A 21,308-nucleotide genomic window follows, 5' to 3' on the forward strand; every position below is an offset into this window, starting at 1 on the left:
ACGCCTGCGTTGGCTCGGTCATGTCGTGAGAATGGATGATGGCAGGATCCCAAAGGATCTCCTCTATGGAGAACTCGTGCAAGGAAAGCGCCCTACAGGTAGACCACAGCTGCCATACAAGGATATCTGCAAGAGGGATCTGAAGGCCTTAGGAGTGGACCTCAACAGGTGGGAAACCCTGGCCTCTGAGCGGCCCGCTTGGAGGCAGGCTGTGCAGCATGGCCTTTCCCAGTTTGAAGAGACACTTGGCCAACAGACTGAGGCAAAGAAGGAAGGCCCATAGCCAGGGAGACAGACCAGGGACAGACTGCACTTGCTTCCGGTGTGGAAAGGATTGTCACTCCCGAATCGGCCTTTTCAGCCACACTAGACGCTGTTCCAGAATCACCTTTCAGAGCGCGATACCATAGTCTTTCGAGACTGAAGGTTGCCAACAAAACTCTAGGACAAATTAGTTGCATATACCATATAACTGAAGTGAAGGGATTAGCGTTCATCTGCTATCTGGCCAGAGTGAACGTTTTAATGTGCTTGAATATATGAAAGTTTAAAATTTAGAGGAGGAACAAATGTTCCTATTCATCCTAGCAGAATGTCTTTTTCCAGTAACTGTTTTCTGGTGTCTCCCTTGCATCTTTGTTTGGTGTTTTGATCCTTTTAGACAGGAAGCAAACATCTTATTTTGCTGTGTTAAGCCATTTCTTCCCAACACTGCATATATGAAACAGGGATCAAATGTGTACACAGATGGGCTGGGCAGATTAAACTTCTCTATAGACTTATATTGAAAAACAGGTATATTCTTAACAAGCATTTTGAATTGGAGCATAGTTATTGATTAAACCAGGGGTGTCAAACCCTTCATACCGAGGGTCGAATAGAATTCATGATACCTGCTGAGGACCGGAAGTGATGCCATTAGGGAGAAAGTGATGTCACTGAACAGGTCATAAACAAAAATAAGCACTTTTTCTCACTTAGAAACTCTTTAGCTGCAAACGACAGAAGAGAAAACACACAAATCTTGATCATATTTCAAGATATGGGAGAGCCCAATTTTCATGTGGGCTGCCCATTCAGCAGTAACACCTCAGCACTACTCACCAGCTGAAAGCCTGAGGGCCAGATAAAAAGTTTCCACAGGCCGCATCAGGCTCCCGGGCCTTATGTTTGATACCCCTGATCTAAAGCTATGCTACCAAATTTTCAAACTCTAAAGTCATTTAAGTCTATCCCAATCTCATGAAGTTCAGTTTCATGTTCATACTCAGGAGCATAGGAACTAATTTTCTGTAGTACATTCCCTTGAGACTGAGGAGTGTGGAATCTTCTAAGTCCACAAGTGAAAACTACTACAGGATATTTTCCAATCAACTCCTTACTGCAATTGATATGGGCCAAAGATCAACATCACTCTGTTGTCATGGACAGATCACATCCTGGTAAGGTTTAGACTTGTTGCGACCTCCTGTCTCCGCAGAGGCGGAGGACCTTATTGTACGGTTCGCCCCCGTACATTGATGGATCCGAATGGTTTCCCGAGGGCTCTGGGGGATTTTCCTGCTGCTAAGGCCAGTGACTCATCTGAGGCTCTGGTTGATCTCTGGAACACAGAGATGGCCAGGGCTGTGGATGAGATTGCTCCTGAGCAGCGCCTCCCAGCCAGCAGAGTCAAAGTGGCTCCTTGGTTTACCGAGGAGCTTCAAATGATAAAATGGCAGGGTAGGCATCTTGAGCAATGGTGGAGGAAGACTCATGACAGATCCGACCAGACACAGGGTAAGGCCTACTACAGGGCCTACTCTGTGGTGACAGTGGCAGCGAAGTGCTCCTTCTCTGCCACTATCCCATCCGCACATAGCCAGCCAGCGGAATTGTTCCGTGTGGTGCAGGGTTTCCTCCATCAGACCCCATCAGTGGATCAGGAGGACCACACGGAGGTCCGCTGTAACATCTTTGCCAGGCACTTTGCAGATAAAATCGCTCAGATTCGCCACGACTTGGACTCCATGTTGACAATGTCTAGTGATGTCCCTGTGGCACCTGTCAATCCTGTTTTGTGGGATTCTTTTCAGCTTGTAGAACCTGAGGATGTGGACAGGATCCTTAGGAGTGTGAGGCCATATGCCTGCCCGCTGGATCTGTGCCCAGCATAGCTGGTTAGATCTGCCCAGGAAGAACTGGTCGAGTGGACAGAGAGGGTAGTAAATTCATCTTTGAGAGAGGGGGTGGTGCCTCTGGCATTAAAGCAGACAGTGGTTCACCCCCTCCTGAAAAAGCCCTCTCTGGACCCCTCTATATTGGATAATTATCGGCCAGTCTTGAACCTCCCATTTCTGGTCAAAGTGATCGGGCTGGTGGTGGAATCTCAGCTCCAGAGGATCCTGGATGAAGCGGATTATCTGGATCCCTTTCCATCTGGCTTCAGGCCTGGCTTCGGGACGGAGACGACCTTGGTCGCCTTGGTGGATGACCTACGTCGAGGGCTGGACGGAGGGAGTGCATCCTTCCTAGTCCTTTACGCCCTCTCAGCAGCTTTTGACACCATTGAACATGGTGTCCTTTTGGGACGGTTTGCCGAGGTGGGGATCGGGGGCACTGTTTTGCAGTGGTTCCGGTCCTTCTTGGACAACATGTCCCAGATGATGGCATTGGGGGACTCCGGCACCCTGGCCCCTGAGGTGCGGGGTGCCACAGAGTTCTATATTGCCCCCCATGTTGTTTAACATCTACATGAAACCTCTGGGAGAGGTCATCCGGGGATTTGGAGTTGGGTGCCATCAGTATGCCTGGAGGCAGTTGGGATCTGGATGAGGGCGAACAAGCTGAGATTAAATCCGGACAAGACAGAGGTCCTCCTGGTACAGAAATCCACGATGCGGGTGCTGGACTATTGCCCTGCTCTGAATGGGGTTGCACTCCCTCTGAAACAGCAGATTCGCAGCTTGGAGTTCTCCTAAACTCGCAGCTCCTCCTGGATGTCCAGGTGTCAGCTGCGGCCAGGGGTGCCTTTGCCCAGCTTCGGCTGGTGCGCCAGCTGCAGCCATACCTGTCTCGGCAGATCTGGCCACAGTGGTCCATGCCATAGTGACATCATCAAGATTAGATTATTGTAACGTGCTCTATGTGGGACTGCCCCTGAAGACGGTCCGGAAGCTACAACTAGTACAGAATGCGGCGGCTCAGGTAGTTGCTGGGGGTCGGTGATTTGATTCAGTCATGCAGCTACTCCGGCGGCTGCATTGGCTGCCCATTCATTTCCAGGCTGAATTCAAGGTGCTGGTTATGACCTTATAAGCCCTAAACGGCTTGAGACCAGCGTATTTGAGAGACCACCTTCTTCCGTATAATCCGGTCTGTTCTCTTAAGGTCATCAGAAGGGTCCCTGTTGGTTGTGCCGTCATTGAGAGTGGTGAAGGGAATGGCGGCCAGAAACAGGGCCTTTTCGGTGGTGGCACCTGCACTATGGAATTCCCCCCCCCCTTTGAACTGAGAGCAGCTTCCTCTTTATTAGCATTCCGGTGGGGCCTGAAGACTTTTTTATTCAGGAAAGCCTTCAAGGCACTATAAGGGCTGTTTTTATAAATTTATAATTATATCTTTTACTGCGTGCTTTCAGTCTGCTGCTATGTATTTTATCTTGCTTTAATTGTTTTTAAGTGTTTTGTATTTTTAATGTTTATCTATTGCCTTGTATTTTAACGTGATTGTTAGCCGCCTTGGGTGCCCTTCAGGTAGAAAGGCAGAATACAAATCGAATAAATAAACAGGGACACTGGCTCATACAACAGATCATTATGATTGATGAAGCCCCATAGTTCTGGGGTCTCTAATAGTACAAGGTCCCTAGAAGAGCAAGAATGTAGTTACTGAAAAAGTAAAACTTCTCTCTCTGCTAAAGACACTTAGGCAGTCATCATGACCTTTTCAGATATTGCCAAATAACTGCTTAGAATGCAAGACTGCAAGATGTGCCTGAACAAGGTTAGAGATATGAAAGACCCTGACAGTCCAGAGATATGCTTAGGAATGAAGTACGTTAAGGATAATAAGGAATGCAGCGTGTGGCCTTTCTGAACTCAAGCATTAACACATGAAAGATATAAGGCCAAGGACTGTTTAGGACAGCAGTCTCCAAACTGGACACTGCTGCACAATGAAAAAGCCCTCCCTGGCCCAAACAGTTCTTACTATTCCGCTGTGCTGTTGCTTCATTTTCCACCTGTTCTGGGCATCGGGATGCTCTGGGCTAGTAATTTTCAACCAGTATGCTGTGGCACATTGGTGCAAATGGTACACAGGTGTGCTGCGGGAGTTTTGAGGAGGGCCCTTTATTAATTGGGGCATTGGAGGATATAAGCCCCCGGCCAGCAGCCTGATGTCAATTGCCAAAAAACTGATGGCAGGCTTTGACAATATTAGCACCATGTCAGTGTGCCATGAGATGAAAAAGGTTGAAAATCGCTGTTCTGGGCAGTTGTATCTATTGCCCCTCATCCCAGCAACCTTTGCACCTCCATTTACAGGCAGATGAGACTGCCCAGAGTGCACCATGCCCAGATTAGGTGAAAAATGAAGTGGCGGTGCGATGGAATGGTAAGCACTGCTCATAGAGGGGAGGGTTTTGCCAAACACTGGATCTGGCCCGCAGGCTGTAGTTTGACAAGCCCTGGTTTACGTTATGGACAATGTATATTTTCCAGAATAAAATCCTCTGTAGGGCAAAGTCTTTTAGCATAAGCATAGTTGAGAATAACCTAAAAGTAGTGTATCATCCCCAGATAAAACAATTATGCACATAAGATATTTAAGGATGTATATTACCGACAGAGGAATGTATGATGTAGATAGCCGAAGTGTATAAAAGCTGTAATTTTGAAGCTTATTGTGATGCTTGAGTTGGATTTTTGACCCCAAGCATCCTCTATTATGCAATAAAGAGACTCAACTCTCCATTGTCTAGTGCAGGGGTGTCGAACATAAGGCCCGGGGGCCGGATGCACCCCTGGAAGTTTTTTATCTGGCCCTCAGGCTCTCGGCTGCTGAGTAGTGCTGAGGTGTTACTGCTAAAAGGGCAGCCTCCACAAAAATTGGGCTCTCTCATATCTTGAAATATGATCAAGATTTGCTATTTTCTCTTCTGTCATTTGCAGTTAATGAACTTCTATATAAAAGCAAAGTGCTGATGTCTGGCCATCAACTGCTTAATGATGTCACTTTCTGCTTAATGATGTCACTTCCAGCCCTCAGCAGGCACCCTTAATGCTAACTTCGGCCCTCTGTATCAAACGAGTTTGACACCCCTGGTCTAGTGTTTTGGCATGCAAAGGGCCCAAACTCACAACTAACCTGTGAATCTAACAGGCACACAACACAATTGGTGAATGAAAATGTCAAAACTTGTAAGCAACTTCCACCACAATCAGCGTGATGCACTTTGGGGCAAGAAACCAAAATTTCACATATATACTGATGGGTTCCGAGTTGTCTAATGAAACAGGAGACAGGTCTTGGGATGCTGCTGGACAGCTCAATGAAAACATAACATAAGAGCCCCTATGGATCATGGCATAGGCCCATGTAGTCCAGCTTCCTGTATCTCACAGAGGCATAAAATCAGTGTTCTGTGGTTGTGAAAGCAGACAATTCCATGCTTGGAATAGTTATAAAAGGGATTGAGGGACTGTTAAAAAACAGTCACTAAAATTGATGGTAAGGCTGCATCTGGAGTATTGTGACTAGTTCTGATTGCCGCATATCAAAAAGGGATATTGTGGAACCAGAAAAGATGCAGAAGGGAGGAAGCAAAATGATTAGTGGGTTGGGGTACCTCCCTTACATAGGAAGGCAAGAGCATTCTGGGGCTCTTCAATCTAGAAAGACAACATCTGAAAAGGGGCATGACTGAAATGTATACATTATGCATTGCATGGATAGAGGGAAATTTGGTTTCCTCTTGCACAATACCAGAACCGGAGTCACCCACTTAAATTGCTTGATGGGACATTTAGAGCTGACAAAAGGAAATTTCTTTACCTACACCATAATTAAACTGTGGAACTCCTTGCCACAGAACATTGTAATGGTGCTTGGTTAAGACACCTTTAAAAGGAATAGGACAGATTTATGGAGAAAAAGTCCATCACAGCTTACAAATAATGATAACTGCATGCAGCCTCTGGATTTTAGAGGTTGACTTTCTCTGAATGCCAGACACAAGGGAGTGCCAACAAGATACAGATATCATGTTGTCTTCTTTGCTTTCTGAGGCATCTGGATAGCCACAGTGAGATACACCTGTATATAATCCACTGGTCTGTTGACTCCTCTTGTATGAACTCCCTCTTTCCCAACACATATGCAGCTCTAACTCCATTTCTATTTCTGGATTTACACTTCTCAGAGCTAAGCAAAGTTTTGCTCTGCAAAGAGTGAGATCAAGCTGAACTCCATGTTAATCAGGGGCCATTATTTATTTAAGAATTTTATACCCCACCTTTCTATCCCATGAGGACACTCAAGGCGGCTCATCATTAAGAGGAGGCATCTGGATGCACCTTATTCTAAGGCAATGGCCTCCAAACCACCAGACCATTGAGTTAAGAAAAAGCCTTCCCCACACAGTGCGGCACTTAGCATTCTGTGCCACAGCCTCTTATCTTTCCATCCAATTTCTTCACAAACTCGCACCGGGCAGTCGCTTTTGCTGCCCATCACCCCAGCAGGCTTTATGCCCCAATTTCTGGGCGGACAAGGCTGTCAGGCACAAGTTTGTGAGAAGATCAGATGCAAAGATAAAAGGTTGTGGCACAGAAAGATAAGCACCGTGCAGGGAAGGCTTCTTAACACTGGATCCGGCCTGCAGGCCATAGTTTGGAGTCTGCTACTCTAAGGTCTTGCAAACTTAGGTGCTCCATCTTTATAAATGCTTACCACAAGCAAACAAATCCTACTTTATTTTCAATTAAGTTTCAATCATCCAGGGCCAGGCCACCTGGACAATCTTTTCAGATTCCTATGCCAAGAAATCTCTTCCATCAACAACTTGAACCTGGGTCAACACTCTGCCATTCCTTTTGTCACTCAGGATCTTCTTCAACTGGGGAGCAATTAAGCTTTTGTGTGCTCCTGGAAGGACAGAGAACTTATGTAGATGTAGTAGTAGTAGTAGTAGTAGTAGTAGTAGTAGTAGTAGTAGTAGTAGTAGTAGTAGTAACTTTACTGTCATTGTGCTACAGCACAACGAAATTTATGCACCTTCGAGATACAAGCATAAATATGTACTACAATTCCAACAACCACACTCTACACACTCACCCACACGTTCTATACAACATGCATCATAATATAAAAGCAGTATAACAGATCATAATGCCCAGGAGCATGGTAACTATATCGCCTTATTCAATGTAATTATGGCTGTGGGATAAAAACTGTTCAGGAATCGTGTGGTGCTGCTCTAATAGTTCTACCTGAAGGCAACACTTCAAAGAACTTACGAGCTGGATGGAAGGGGTTTCTCAGAATACTATGTGACTTCTGCAGACAGCGAGATGTATAGATGTCCTCCAAAGCTGGTAGATGAAGGTTGATGTGCTGCGCGATCTTAATAATTCTCTGCAGAGCTTTTTTGTTCCCTGCAGAGCAATTTCCGTACCACACCAAGATATCATTGGTTAGGACACTCAATGGTGCAACGATGCTTATGCTTCATAAGCTCAAAACTCCTTTGTCCCCTTTGTGCAGTCTTATAACTATTTTGCTCTGGAAGCAGAATCCTGTGTCTCTTAAACTCTGTGAGTGACCATGCTTCTCTGAGGTTTTTTTCTCCTTACAGATGTCTCCTCCATCTCCTGGAGATGTGACAAAAATGCTCAGTGTGAACTTCTCCATCCCCTGGAATGCATCTGTGCTGCTGAGGGTTTGTTTTTTTAATCTTGCAATTTATCAAGGAGTACCATTTTGCTCTGTTTTCTTCCCTGAAACCTGGGATCATGCTCAGACAGGACTTCATACTTAAAACCCTGCCCAGCAGAATAGGAGTGGTAATCTGTCCTTCAGTTCACTCTCTCTTCTCTCCCCCCCCCCCCATCCTCCATTGCCTACTTCAAAGCTTCTCACTAAATCACCTTCTTCTGCTGGCTGACAGGGGAGGAAACCCAGATTAGCCAAGCCTTGTTCAGTCACCTTCTCCAACTAATGCATTACATTAACATTTGGATAATGTTTATTATTTCTATTTCTTCAACTTGCAACCATTTAGAGCTATGTAAATGATCTCTTAAGCAAAGTTTCTGAACAAGTAAAAGTCATGTTTACTTATTTATATTTTTTCAATAAACTTATATCTTCTTTTGACAAATTCAGTCTTGTGATTACTGGTAGTGTAATTTTAAACCACTCATCCATATCAATGAACCTAAACTATCAGACATTGCTGAATTTGACCTCTCACAATATTAGTTCTCCCAATTTAGTTCAATTTGAGTTACTGTACATGTGTGTATGATAGCTGTAGGAAGACACACATTCATGTGAATAAACAGTGTTGGCAACAGCTTACACTGAGAAGCTCCTTGATAATCTCAGACAATTTTAAATGCCAGTGGTTCTCAAGCTTCATAACACCAGGACCCACTTTTTAGAATGACAATTTGTTGGGACCTACTGGAAGGGAACTCATTAACTTGGTAGCGATGTCATGGACAGAAGTGACAATCAATTCAGACTTCAAACCTAAGCCATGATCAGCCAAAGGTCTCATTACTCAGCACACTTGTGCTGTTATTTTGCATAGCTCAGAATTCAAACATTCTACTGGGAAGTCAAAGCAGAATGCAGATTTGGATGCTTCTCCAGCCACATAGCCCTTCCGCCCTTACAAGTGCCCCACCTATTCACAGTAAAGCGCCATGCCTCTCTCCTGCCGAGAGCCTACCCTGCCCAGTAGCTCTGTACCCTGTATTTTCAGCTCTGTATTTTCAATGGCAGCTGAGCTATGTGCTATGCGACCCACCTGAAATTGGCACACGATCCACCTAGTGTGCCTCAACCCACAATATGAAAAACACTGCCTTAATCTATGTGCCTAATGTTTATAGATGGTTACAATTAATGCTTATAATTTAATTTACAATGGGAAAGGTGCACCAATTCAGTTGTCAAACTATATTGTGCCTCGTATCTCCAGGTGTTTGGCCTTGAAATGGTGCCCAGAACTTCCCAAGATATGACAACCAGCAAAAAGAGGGATCATCTTGCTAATTAGAGCCCTTTAATTGGTTCCAGTAACCTGAAGCATGAATTCAGCAATTTTACTTAAAAGCACACAATCATAATATGTTAACTACCAAGCCTTGAATAGGCAGACTGGCCTTCTGGAAGAACTTGTACAAGCCATCCTTTCTCCTCAAAAAACAAAAGTTCTTTGGGTGATATTTCCCCTACACAATGGAACTTTAACAAGCGTTTAGCTTTGGGATATTGTAGTTCCTCCATTCCATCAAAAAACAATATGGTACAGCTGACAAACAATTATGGTTGGTATACTGATACAAACTAAGAATCAAGAAATAGGAATTGTAAACTAAAATATATCTTGGGCATCTATGTAGTTCACAGCTCAGGGATAAGGGCACTAAATAGCTCCAGAAACTGGGAAAACCAACAAGTTCCATTTTTTGATAAGGTAAGCATTCTTTGCTTCTCCCCTTTTCCACTTGCTGATCCATCATTACATGGAGATGCCAGTACTTCAACTGAAATAGTTGAATAGAATATAGAACTTAATTTGGTAAAACATTAGATCAAAGTTATGGTAAAAATATTTATATACTGCTTTTCAACAGAAATGGTTTCAAAGTAGTTTACGTAGCTAAAAGAATAAAGAAACATAAGGAAGACACAAGCAGCAGCCACTGGGAGACATAATATGCTGAGCTAAAAGGGGTGGCTGCTATCCCCTCATAAATATAAGAGCCATTACTTTAGTTCATGACTCTTTGTTCAGTTAGAGGTTTAAAAAAATTCCTGCATCAAGCAGCAGCAGACCTGCCCAGCCCCGTGCCCGAAGGTCCACAATGGCGCCCTCTCACAGGCGACCGCCGCCGCCCCATGCAGAAATCCCCTCACTCACCTGAGGCTCACGGAGCCTCACACGACCTCCACCTGCGTCAGAGAAACCTCTGCAAGGTTCCCCTTCTGCGAGGTTTAAACTGTGCTTCCGGGAAACTGGAAGCACAGTTTCTGCCCCCGTCAGGAGTCTCCAGGAGGCTTCCGCAGGGTCCTGGTGCCTCGCACCTGGGGCTTTTGCTCCATCAGACCTAATGGTAGGTCCGCAACTGGCATCAAGTATAAAAAAGTGAAGCCTGTAGAACTGTGGTAATTATAAACAATGTTATGAGCTCTATTTTAGATTCTGAATATCCAAATTTGGTGTAAACCTTAGAACCACAAGAAAAATTACACATCACAAGTGGCAAAACTGCCTATGTAGTGGCTAAGAGGTTGAATTTGCTGAATTGGGACTTGCTAGCTTAAATTTTCCTCCCATGAACATAATACCTGGCCTTGGGAAGCTGCTATGTCTCCCCCCAAGTTTCCCAAATGCTGTATGGAAATAATACTTTAACCATAGTTGTTGTAATGTAACAAGGTAATAAATGGGTAGAACATGGCATACTCAAAAAATACTACAGAAGTGCTAAGTAGTATTTAAGCACAGAGGATTGAATTCATAAAATTTTAGCGCTTGGGTATATAATGCATCCTTAAGAGAATGGACTCCCGTCACTTTGAAGATTATATGGAAAAGTACAATAACTTTGGCCACACCAAACTGCCTTTTCCTCTGATTTAAATTAATGAACAGGTATATGTGACAGGAGTTGCCTTACTGATAGCACATGAATAGAGACAAAGGTATAAAATGTGCAAGAGTGGGGACAAAATCCCTTAGGCCAGTGGTTTTCAAACTCTCTATGACAGTGGTTCTCACACATTTAGCACCAGGATCCACTTTTTGGAATGAGAATCTGTCAGGACCCACTGGAAGTGATGTCAAGACCAGAAGTGACATCATCAAGCAGGAAAATTTTTAATAATCCTAGGTTGCAATCCTACCCACACTTACCCAGGAGTAAGTCCCATGTACTGTCATTGTTAAAAGAATATACAAAGTAGCTTGTTAAAAGTACAGGTCTGTAACATTTCCCCAAATGCAGTCACATACCATGAGAGTATCGAGTCTAATATATTAAAAATAAAATACTGAAATAAACAGGGACTCCCCTGAAACTGACTCGCACAACCCACAGTTTGAGAAACACTGCTCTAGGAATGTTTGCACCACTATAAGCCCTTGTAGGGGCAGCAGGAAGGTAGCAAGACAATTCCCGGGATTGCACCACTCAAGAGGGTTACAGGGACTGGGATGCACTCACCAGCTCCTGCAACAGCCCGTCAGGGGTGTGGGGAGCCCTGCGCTCACATCTGCAGGGCTCCCCAGTTCGTTAGGAGTGAAAGTGGAGCGATTGCGCTCCATTTCTGCAAAACCGGAAGTGGAGCACAATCACTTCATTTTCACTTCTAATGAGCTGGGCAGCCCTGCAGACATTCGCACAGGGCTCCCCGCACCCCAGGACAGCTGCTGCAAGGACTAGTGAGTGCATCCCAGTCCCTGCAGCCCTCCTGAGTGATGCGATCCTGGGGGTCATGCCACTGCCTCCTCCCTGCCCCCTGCCCTCTTAAGAGGAGACCCTGGTCTCTTAAGGGGAAAGAGGCCAGGGCCTTCAGGCTTTGGCACCGCTACACCCCAGTCTGAAAACCACTGCCTTAGGCCAGTGTTTCTCAAACTGTGGGTCAGACTACTAGGTGGGTCGTGAGCCAATTTCAAGTGCATACCCATTTGTTTCAATATTTTATTTTTAATATATTAGACTTGATGCTGCCATGGTATGCAACTGCATTTGGGGAACGTTACAGATCCATACTTTTAACAAGCCACTGAGTATATCAGGGGTTCTCAAACCTCTCTGGAGCAAACCGCCCAAGGTAAGTCTTGCAGGGGCATGGGAAAAGGCAGTGAAGGGATCCCCAGGATCACATCACTGTGGGAACAGAGGGGCTTTTCTCTAACACATCTTACCTCCTGTCAGGGCCCAAGGGATATGGGGGACCCCACAAAGCGTTCTGCAGGGTTCCTCACAGCTTGTAAAAAGTGGAAATAGCGATCGCAACCCTCTTCTGGGTTGCAATCACTCAGATGCGCTTTGTTCATCTCTTTGTTCAGCCCTTCAAAGTTTTTATATCCAATTGGCTTTCCCTTCTAAAGCATGTGTCCCAAGTGTTCAAGTATTCCATCAGCCCAGGTACCCATCATGTTACTGGCAAAAAAATGTAGATCACAAGAACAAAGTTATAGTCTAAGAAATATTATTAATTTTTGTAAGTACAGTCAAGACCAAAATGATGAATAACCAATTATTCTTTTACAAAAAATGGTGATTTATATACACTGACATGTTACAAATGAAGATAAAATTTGTAACTTAAATTAGAAAGTAAATTTAATAACCAAAAACAGAACAGGTCTAAGACAATTGTATATGATGATTTGACAAGAATACAAAAGCTGCACTTTAAGCCATTTCTGCCCAGCCCACACATGTACATATTTGACCCCTGTTGTGTATATGAAACATTAGACAGAAATGGCTTAAAAAAAAAGAAAAGACTGCCCTTTTAGAATTTCAAAGATCAGATCATACTTCAGTTGGCTAGACTGAAATAGGGATGACTTACTTATTTCATTAGACCAGCCATTTTCAACCACTGTGCCATGGCACGAGCAGTTCACAGGTATGCCATAGGAATTTGGGAGAAGGTCATTTATTAGTAGGGCCAATGGGAGATGTGAGCCCCCCACTGGCAACATAGTATGCCTTGACAATTATCATTCCTTGTCAGTGTGCCATGAGATGAAAAAGATCGCTGCATTAGACAGAACACCGGGGAAATTGCGTTTAGAGCAGCCATCCAAATCAGTGAGCTACGCCTCCTTTTTACTGGCAATGACCACAATATTCATGGAAATCCCCTGCCTAAGGCATGTAACAGTCAGTTTACAATGTTAAACAGTCTACCCTTAGCCCAGTGGTTCTCAAACTGAGCCATGGCTCCCTGGGGAGCCATGGAATCCTCACAAAACACCAGCCTATAATATACAGGTTGAGCCTACTTATCCATGGATTTTCCATCCATGGATTTGGCTCCCTGTTGAGCCCAACCCCCTGTTGAGCCACACTCGGCTGAACCTGAGGTCCTAGAAGGACACTTCTGGAAAACTGGAAGTGCCCTTCTAGGAACTCTGGATACTACTCTGTGGCCTGTGGAGGCTCAGAAGTGCCTTTGGAGGTAATTGGAGCACAGCTCTAGTTCCCTCCAGAGAAGTGGCCTCCAAGGCTTTCGGGGACTTTCTGAGGACCATGGAGTCTGTGCACAGCGTCCACAGGCCTCAGAAAGGCCTCTGGAGGTCCTAGAAGGGCACTTCCCAAAAATCAGAAATGCCCTTCTAGGACCTCCAGAGGCATAGAGCCTCCACAGGCCTCAGAACAGCTCCAGATGCCACTGGAGGAAGGCTCCGATTGCGTTTGGTGTTCAGCAGACCCTGAAATTTGTGTGACTTTTGTTTCATGCAAAATTTAGTATTCATAAGGTTCCAGGAACTGAAGTTTTACAAATAAAGAGGGTCCACCTGTATAGCACTCGGGAGCTGTGGCCAATGGCCCTGTAGGTCAAGGAAACCACTGGTCAAAAAAGTATGGGAACCACTGCCTTAGCCTGGTCTTGAACCTACATTCAGATCAATACATTGTTGTAGGCTGATCTAGAAGTGTTATGTACACTCTTGTAGATTATTGCATCAGCTGTAAGAACTTAGCTTGTACAATACTGCAACTTTTGCATGAATTGAGTTTCTAGCAGATTAATACTTTTGCCAGGCCCACAGGTGTACACATTTGGTCCACATTGCATATATGCAATGTTCAGCACAAATGGCTTAAGGAAATCTGTTCATCTCACTCTGTCTTCCGTACTCAGGATGACTTTTAATAAAGTTATGATTGTTAAGCACCACTATTTCCAAACCTTCAAAATGGCAGATGCTTGCCAGAGACAACAGCAGTCAGGTTGTACCAAGAATTGAGAGCTCTGCACAGTTTGCCTGAATTCTAGTACACTGCATACCAAGGACCAGTGTACACATAATTAGATTGTTACAGATCATATTCAGATAGAAGAGTGAGAAAATACCACTGGCGCTATCAGAAAGAAAACATAACCTTGACCTGTGGAAAGGCCATAGAGCTAGGCCAAACTGAAGTTGCATAACAATGGAGATCTCACAATTTGTTAGTTCTCCAGACCATCTTCTCCTACTTCTCACCACATGAAAGCAATAGCACCATGTAATTATGGAACTTGCTCAATTTTGTGTACTACTTGGTACTACTATACAATCACCCACCTGTGTTTTCTGAGCTGCACAGAGCACGTTTTCAGCAACACCAGCTTCGGTAGGTTGAAGGGAGGGAATAAGTCTGTATGGAATGGAATTTCCAGAGATGTAGCCCTAATGGAGTTACCTCCAATTTGACTTAACCATGGATAATAGTAAACGTCTAGATTTTTGGCTCCAAACATGCTCTCAACTATCTCTGAGATTGACTCAAATATATCTGCACTCTAAAAAACCCTGCAAGTTGTAGCCCTAGTACTTAGGTTAACATTTTTACTAGTCAAGACTTGTTTTTCCCATTTAAGGAGGTTTAGGAGCCAGGCACAATTCCCTATGACTAGAGGTGCTATTTTACTCAGAAGCAAGCGCATTGTGTTCAGTAAGATTTGGGCTGTAATCCTATCTTACTCACCAGAAACAAGCACCTCTATGGTAGAGGAGCACACCGCTCTTACAGTCATCAACAGGTGAACCAAACATGAGCTGGGCCAGCCTGCCCCTAAGCTCCTGCTTACCCCCACCTCTTACAAAAGCTCAACCACTAGTAGGAACATCTGAGATAGTTAAGCAGATGATCAGCTTTCCAGACTAGTGCCTTTTGATATCACTGATGAACAGAGAACCAGCACCCTCAGCTTCAATTTCCAACCTGCCCCAGTGGCTTACACATAAGCAATCCATGCAAAGAGTCAGTTTCTTCTATCACATTACACTGACAGTAGCAGAAAGTAGCCATATACTGGGGGGGGGGGGGGGGAGAGACACCTTAAAGGTCTTAACTTAGGTTCCCCTCCTGAACAGTGGTTCTTAAACGCTTTAGCACCAGGACCCACTTTTTAAAATGATGTACTATTGCGACCCACCTAGCTTTACAAGACTTTTAAAAAGTTTCACCATACCAGCTCAAATCTCTGTTTTTGTCCTTTTTACTATGGTGGGGGCTGCCTTCTGGAGTGTTTGAACTCCATGTTCATCGAATAGGGACCACTCTGGTGACCTTACATTCTGCTTCAACAGGAGCCAAGACATGTTTGCTTGCTTACAAATAAATATGCAAATATGGCTCGGTTTTTCACTTTCCATAGGACTAAATACATTTGTCAGCTTGGAGGAGGGGACTTCCTTCTCAAGTGTTTTTTGGAGCCTGCATTCATCTGACTGGGAACATTCTGGTGACATTGTGTTCCTCTCAGCCTGACCTTCAAAATGGGCCAAGGCACACTTTCCTACTCATGGGTAAATACACAAGGAGTCTCACTTTCCATAGGGCTCCATGCATATTCCTTGGGAGCTATCCGCTCGTCAGTTTCACAATCCACCAATCATCAGGTTGAGACCCATTGGCAGTTCCTGACCCACATTTTTTGAAACACTTCTCCAGCGGTTAAAGTCCATCTATTACACCCAATATGTTTCTCTCTCCTACTCCAGAATTTCCTTGTTACCTCTTGGTGTTGACAATTTTCTTTTCCTCATAATATAACGTTTAAACAAAACATTCGATGTCCTTGTTGATGTTGTACCTTTGAGATCAGATTCCTTTCTCAGAAATTAATGTTCTAATGGGAAACGACAAAATGTATCCCAAAAATCTTTCCCTCATGAACATGCACAGTATGAATGCAAGAGCCACTTTGACAGCCACAGGTAGTCTTCCCAAAAGTTGTTCTAACCAATGTCTTTGCCTCCAGCTCTAGGACAAACTTTTGGCTAACCTCAGTGAAGTTTGCAAAGAAACCCAACAAACAAAAGCTAAACATTGTAACAGATACTAGCTATTACTCCAAGGTATTATATACTTCTAAGTCAATGGCATGGAAAATACACAGGTGGGTCTGTCTCAGGAGGAGAGCTGTAATAAAAACTGTAGTATCTCTGTGGAGAGAGCTCTGCTCCTTGAGCTCATAATTTAAACTCCCTAAGGAAAGAAAATGAACAAGATACAATTTGCTGATTATAATGGATGGACACTAAAACAAGAATGCTGAAAGGAACACCACACCTGAGGCTACAGTAGATTTAGCACTGTCTCCCTGGTGGAGGCCAACACATCAATTCCTAATCTCACCAGGTTATCTAGTACGTTATAACTCTTCTATTTCAGGAAGCTTTATCCAGACTGTATCTTAAAAACACAATTTTATTATAATTTGCACTAATATACAATAAGATTACAAATAAAGACTCAGTTGCTCAACATGTTCAATCCAAAAGTTTATGTGCCAAATGCTTATCTAAAAATGCCATAATTCACAGTGGAATTGTAGAACAATGACATTTCAAAGCAATTTTACCAATCACCACCAAAAGTTATGCTATAGGTGATATTCTGCATTTTTGAAAGCTATTACTAACTTCATTAACCATGAAACTACACAGAATATAAAAGATAATATTTTAAAAGGGATACAAGGAGAGTACCATTAAGGCTGAATTTACTGGTAATGTGATCCAAATGAGATCAAAGTGTACAACAGCAATACCATTATTTAGCAATCACAACCACCCAGAGGCAGCAGAGATTCAGAGAAGAAACCTTTTAACACACTGTCATCCTTTAAAAACATGCACATTCTGTTCTAAAATGACCTTGGAGATAATTACAGGAAAAACACACCCTGATAGCAAAGGATTTGCATGTTTGGAACTCAAAACACTTTCAGGAAGTTTTTGTAAAAGCCTGAAGGGGGTGCTGGTAGTTGTCCAAAAACCTAGGGGTGAATGCCTAGGAGTTACAAGATACAGTTGGAAATATGTTCTCACTAACCAACATGAGACAGCAAAGTGAGAAATGGACACTCACTGAATCACCACCCTTCATTTATGCAAGCATTTCAATTCTGATAGGGTTATTAAGAGGACAAGGTATTTTATGAATCTGAACAACCATCACACAACAGACATACTAAACATTTTCTTGAGCCTTGTTTCCCATAACACATAACAGCTATTTAAGATAGCACTGCGAAGCACAGCACTGGGAAGGGTGGATCAGAAATAAAAACAAATAGTTTTGACACCCTTTCCAGAACCAACGCAGCCCAATTCCAGGCAATGATTATCCCAGAATCAAAGAAACGGCCCCAAGCCCCCATAACGTTTTGGTGCATCAGCCTCCCTTCCCCCATGCTTAGAAAGACAGAAACGCACATTCCAGTCAAGCTTCTCAGCAGAGGTCGCCCCACTCACCACCCCTTCCCCTCCCCCCCACAAGGCCTCACTAAGCTTCTAGAATTTTTGGACTTTTAGTGCATCATAATGTGCACAACAAATCAAAAGAAGAAAGCTCCAGACTCTTGATATTCTTTTGCACAGACATATGTGCGCACACACACATATATACATTAGAGAGGGCGAATAGCTTTTCCTGCCTTTGAGGTGGAGGGACAAGGAAAATTAAGAGGAAGAAAGGCAAAGGGGATAAAAGACTAAGTCAGGGACAAAAAAAAGAGCTTGATGGAGGAAAGAGTGTCAGCCATGTTTTGCTTGTGTGTGCATGTTGCCTTGTGTGGGTCCAGTATTTACAAACCTGCAGCTGCAGCAGCTCTCTGAGTCTGCGAAGGAAGAAAAAGGAGGGAGAGAGGCAAGGGGGAACAGGAAAAAAGAGAGGAGGGGGAAGGGAGAGCCAACAAGGAGGACGGGAGGAAAGCACAGGAAGAAAAAAGACAAGGGAGGAGAGAGACAGGCAGCCACAGCAGACAAAGGAACCCAGCAAAGCCTGAGAGAGAGAGAGAGAGAGAGAGAGAGATGCGCAGCTGCTGTACTGTTGAGGTACTGTGGTGTTTCTCTTGCTTGCACCATTTAGCCCCCCAAGTAAAGGGGGCGAGGCACATTCTCAAGCACAACACTTGAGCAAAAGCATAGTCCCTCCCTACACAGCGCGCGCGCACACACACACACACACACACAGTGTCCCTTCCTACATAACACACACAGCCCCTTCCTATGCAACCAGCACACACACACAGCCCCTTCCCACACAGTACATACTCAGTGTCCCTTCCTACACAACCAGCACACACACATAGTGTCCCTTCCTACACAACATTCACAGCCCCTTCCTATGCATCCAACGCACACAGAGTTCCTTCCTACACAGTACACAGTGTCTCTTCCGACACAACCAGCACACGCACACACACACATAGTGCCCCTTCCTACACAACACACACAGCCCTCCTTCTGGCCGCCACGCTCCCCAGAGGTGGAAGGGAGGCCTCCGTGGGGAGGGCTACGGGCGCCCCCGCAGAGGCCCCAGCCCGACACAATGGCTGGGAGGACCAGACCGTGAGGCGGGGGCTGGACGAGGGGGGGGCAGAGCTGGCGCCCGCCGGCTCCCCTCTGGCCTCGCTCCTCCTGGCCGCGCTTCCGGGGGGGCGGGGAGGAGCGGGCCTGGCGAATGAATAATAAATAGCGCGGCCCCAGGGGAGGGAGGGAGGCAGGCGCGGCGGCTACCCCACAGCGACTCCCTCCGGTCATGGCCGGTACTGACGGGGCGGCCGGACAGGGCCCGCGGCGGCTCCCCCTCCCGCCCGCGCTCACCTGCTGCCGCGGCCTCCTCCGCCGCCTCCGCCTCCAGCCGGGCGGGCGCGGGGTGCCCGGCGGGGGGTGGCGCCGGCGGGGGTGCCAGTGCTGCGGGCTCGCCACCCCCGCGGGCCCGTCAGGCCGCTCGACTCCTCGGCGGCTGCGGCGGCTCCCCTTGTCTCGCGCGGCCCCCTCCTCCGCCGTCGCTCCGCCGCTGCTCAGCCTCCTCTCCCCTGCCACATTGGGAGCCTCAACCCCGGCCAGCGCCTCCGCCAGCACAGAGGCCTTCCTGCCAGATAGTGAGCCGCTCCGAGCACGCGGCCCCGCCCTCCTCCATGCTGCGGCGCGCAGGCGCACTCGGCCGGCTCAACTGCGACAGGAGAAGCGGCGGAGGCTCCGCGCCCGCCCCGCCCACACTGCGCATGCGCCGGCTGTGCTGGATGTGAGGGAAGGGGCTTCGCTCAGTCCTGAGGGGCAGGCTCGTTTGGCCCTTGTCTGCTCAGGATCGCAGCCCCGTCCTAGGCACACTTTCCTGGGAGTGAGCCCCCTAGACTCTAATGGGGCTTACTTCTGACTAGACATACCTAGGACTGGGCTCTGAGGCTGCAGTCCCATCCACACTTTCCTGGGAGTAAGCCCCCTTGACTCTAATGGGGCTTACTTCTGAGTAGAGATGCATAGGATTGGGCAGTTATTCAGAAATTTAATCAGAAATAAAGTCATTTAATCAGAAATAAAGCCAAGTTCACATTTGCTTCTTGTCTCTTGTGTTAGAAGATTCGTGCTCATCACTAATTAAACCTGCACAATAAATCTAAAGGATCACTTTACATCTGATGCATTTGCAACATGGCAAGCAAGCTTGTGGAATAGAAAATAGCATTACATCTGTATATGAAATAGGTGTGCAATGAATGCACATCCACATATATGATCCTTGGGCATTTCATTTATTTATTTGGGCATTTGCATGCTACTTTTCCATCTCCTAAAAAGCCCTCAAGGTGACTCACATGTGATCAAATACACAGTGCTCAGAGTTTTAAAAAAGCTCAGTGATAGTAAGTGGCCCCAGTGATTCATGCTTTGTTGGTTTTCCTTCTCCTCCTCTTCCTCATGGTCACTTGGTGTTTCTCTGTGAGGAGCAATTGCAATCCAGGCCCCTGTGCTGCCCTGGGCCAGGACTACAAGATGCCACCCCCCATCTGGTGCATCTGGAGGTCTTCTGAGGGCTGGAAAGGCAGCCCACAGCTTTCTGGATCCCCAGAAGGTCTTCTGAGGCATCCGGAAGGCCTAAAAACATCACTTCCAGTTTTCTCCTCACTGAGGAGGGGAAGAACACAGGTCAGCCTTTAAAGAGGCAATAGTGATGGTGCAGCACAGCTCCTGTGCAGGTCACCCATGCTGTAGTGATGCAACATAGCCCTAATCCAACTGCTGTGGCATGTGGCAGTGACATCACTTCTGAGAGTCAACCAGTTTTGGAAGATGGGTGGGATGGGAGGAGCCAGCAGAGCACCAGCTGCTGCTTCTCTCCCTAACAAGGAGCTGGGAATCTAGTATGTGGGCCAAAAAGAGGCCTGGTGGTGAGATGGGGGAGTGGAAAAAAGGAGTAGGTGGGAGAGATGCAGGTGTGGGAGAGGCAGGCAGAGATAAGAAGGGGGGGCAGACTGGAGGAAAGGGAAGAGAGGGAGATGGAGAAGAGAACAAAAGAGAAACAATGCTGGGAAAGAGGAGGAAAGGTTAGGCAAAGGAAGTAGACAAACCAGCAGGGGAACTCACTGGGCAGGTGAGATCAAGTTGTTGGCATCCTTCAGTCTTGGAAGACTATGGTGTCACTCTCTGAATGGTGGTTCTGGAACAGAGTGTCTTCTCCAGTGCATGAAGCCTGGGTAAAGAAGGTATGGAGGATAGGCTGTTACCCATGCAGCAAATCCCTCCTCTCCACGTTGCTGAAATGGTCCAATGGAAAGGCAGAGGCCAATATAGTTGGTTCCAGCGGCGTCGCAGGAGTTGCCAGAACGTGACTGTGTTCAGCCATGAACTGCCTCAGGGACTCCGGCTCCGGATTTTGCCTCGAGGTTGACTCCTGAAGCCTTTTCCATAACTGGATGTAGCCACAAGGCAGTGGAGGTTTGGGATCAGACTTTTCCTTCTCTCAGATGAGCTGCCTTCCCAGGCTGAGGAGTCCCATCTACCTGGTGGCTGTTTAGTCTCCTCTTACGACAAGTACAGCCAAACTGGGGGCCTATTCTTATCCCCAGCC

At 45.9% G+C, this 21,308-nt stretch overlaps 1 protein-coding gene across 2 annotated transcripts in view; it reads right to left on the reverse strand.

Annotated features, from left to right (window-relative positions):
• SPIN1 (spindlin 1) overlaps nucleotides 1-19,350 on the reverse strand; it is a 61,286-nt gene extending 41,936 nt beyond the window's left edge. For both annotated transcript variants that reach the window (XM_066616388.1, XM_066616390.1), the window contains exon 1: nucleotides 19,061-19,350. The gene's annotated coding sequence lies outside the window, so the exon portion shown is untranslated. The remainder of the gene's footprint in view (nucleotides 1-19,060) is intronic.
• Nucleotides 19,351-21,308: the final 1,958 nt, after the last annotated feature.

The sequence above is a fragment of the Tiliqua scincoides genome, chromosome 2 (genome assembly GCF_035046505.1).
Source record: "Tiliqua scincoides isolate rTilSci1 chromosome 2, rTilSci1.hap2, whole genome shotgun sequence".
Classification (NCBI taxonomy): Eukaryota; Metazoa; Chordata; class Lepidosauria; order Squamata; family Scincidae; genus Tiliqua; species Tiliqua scincoides.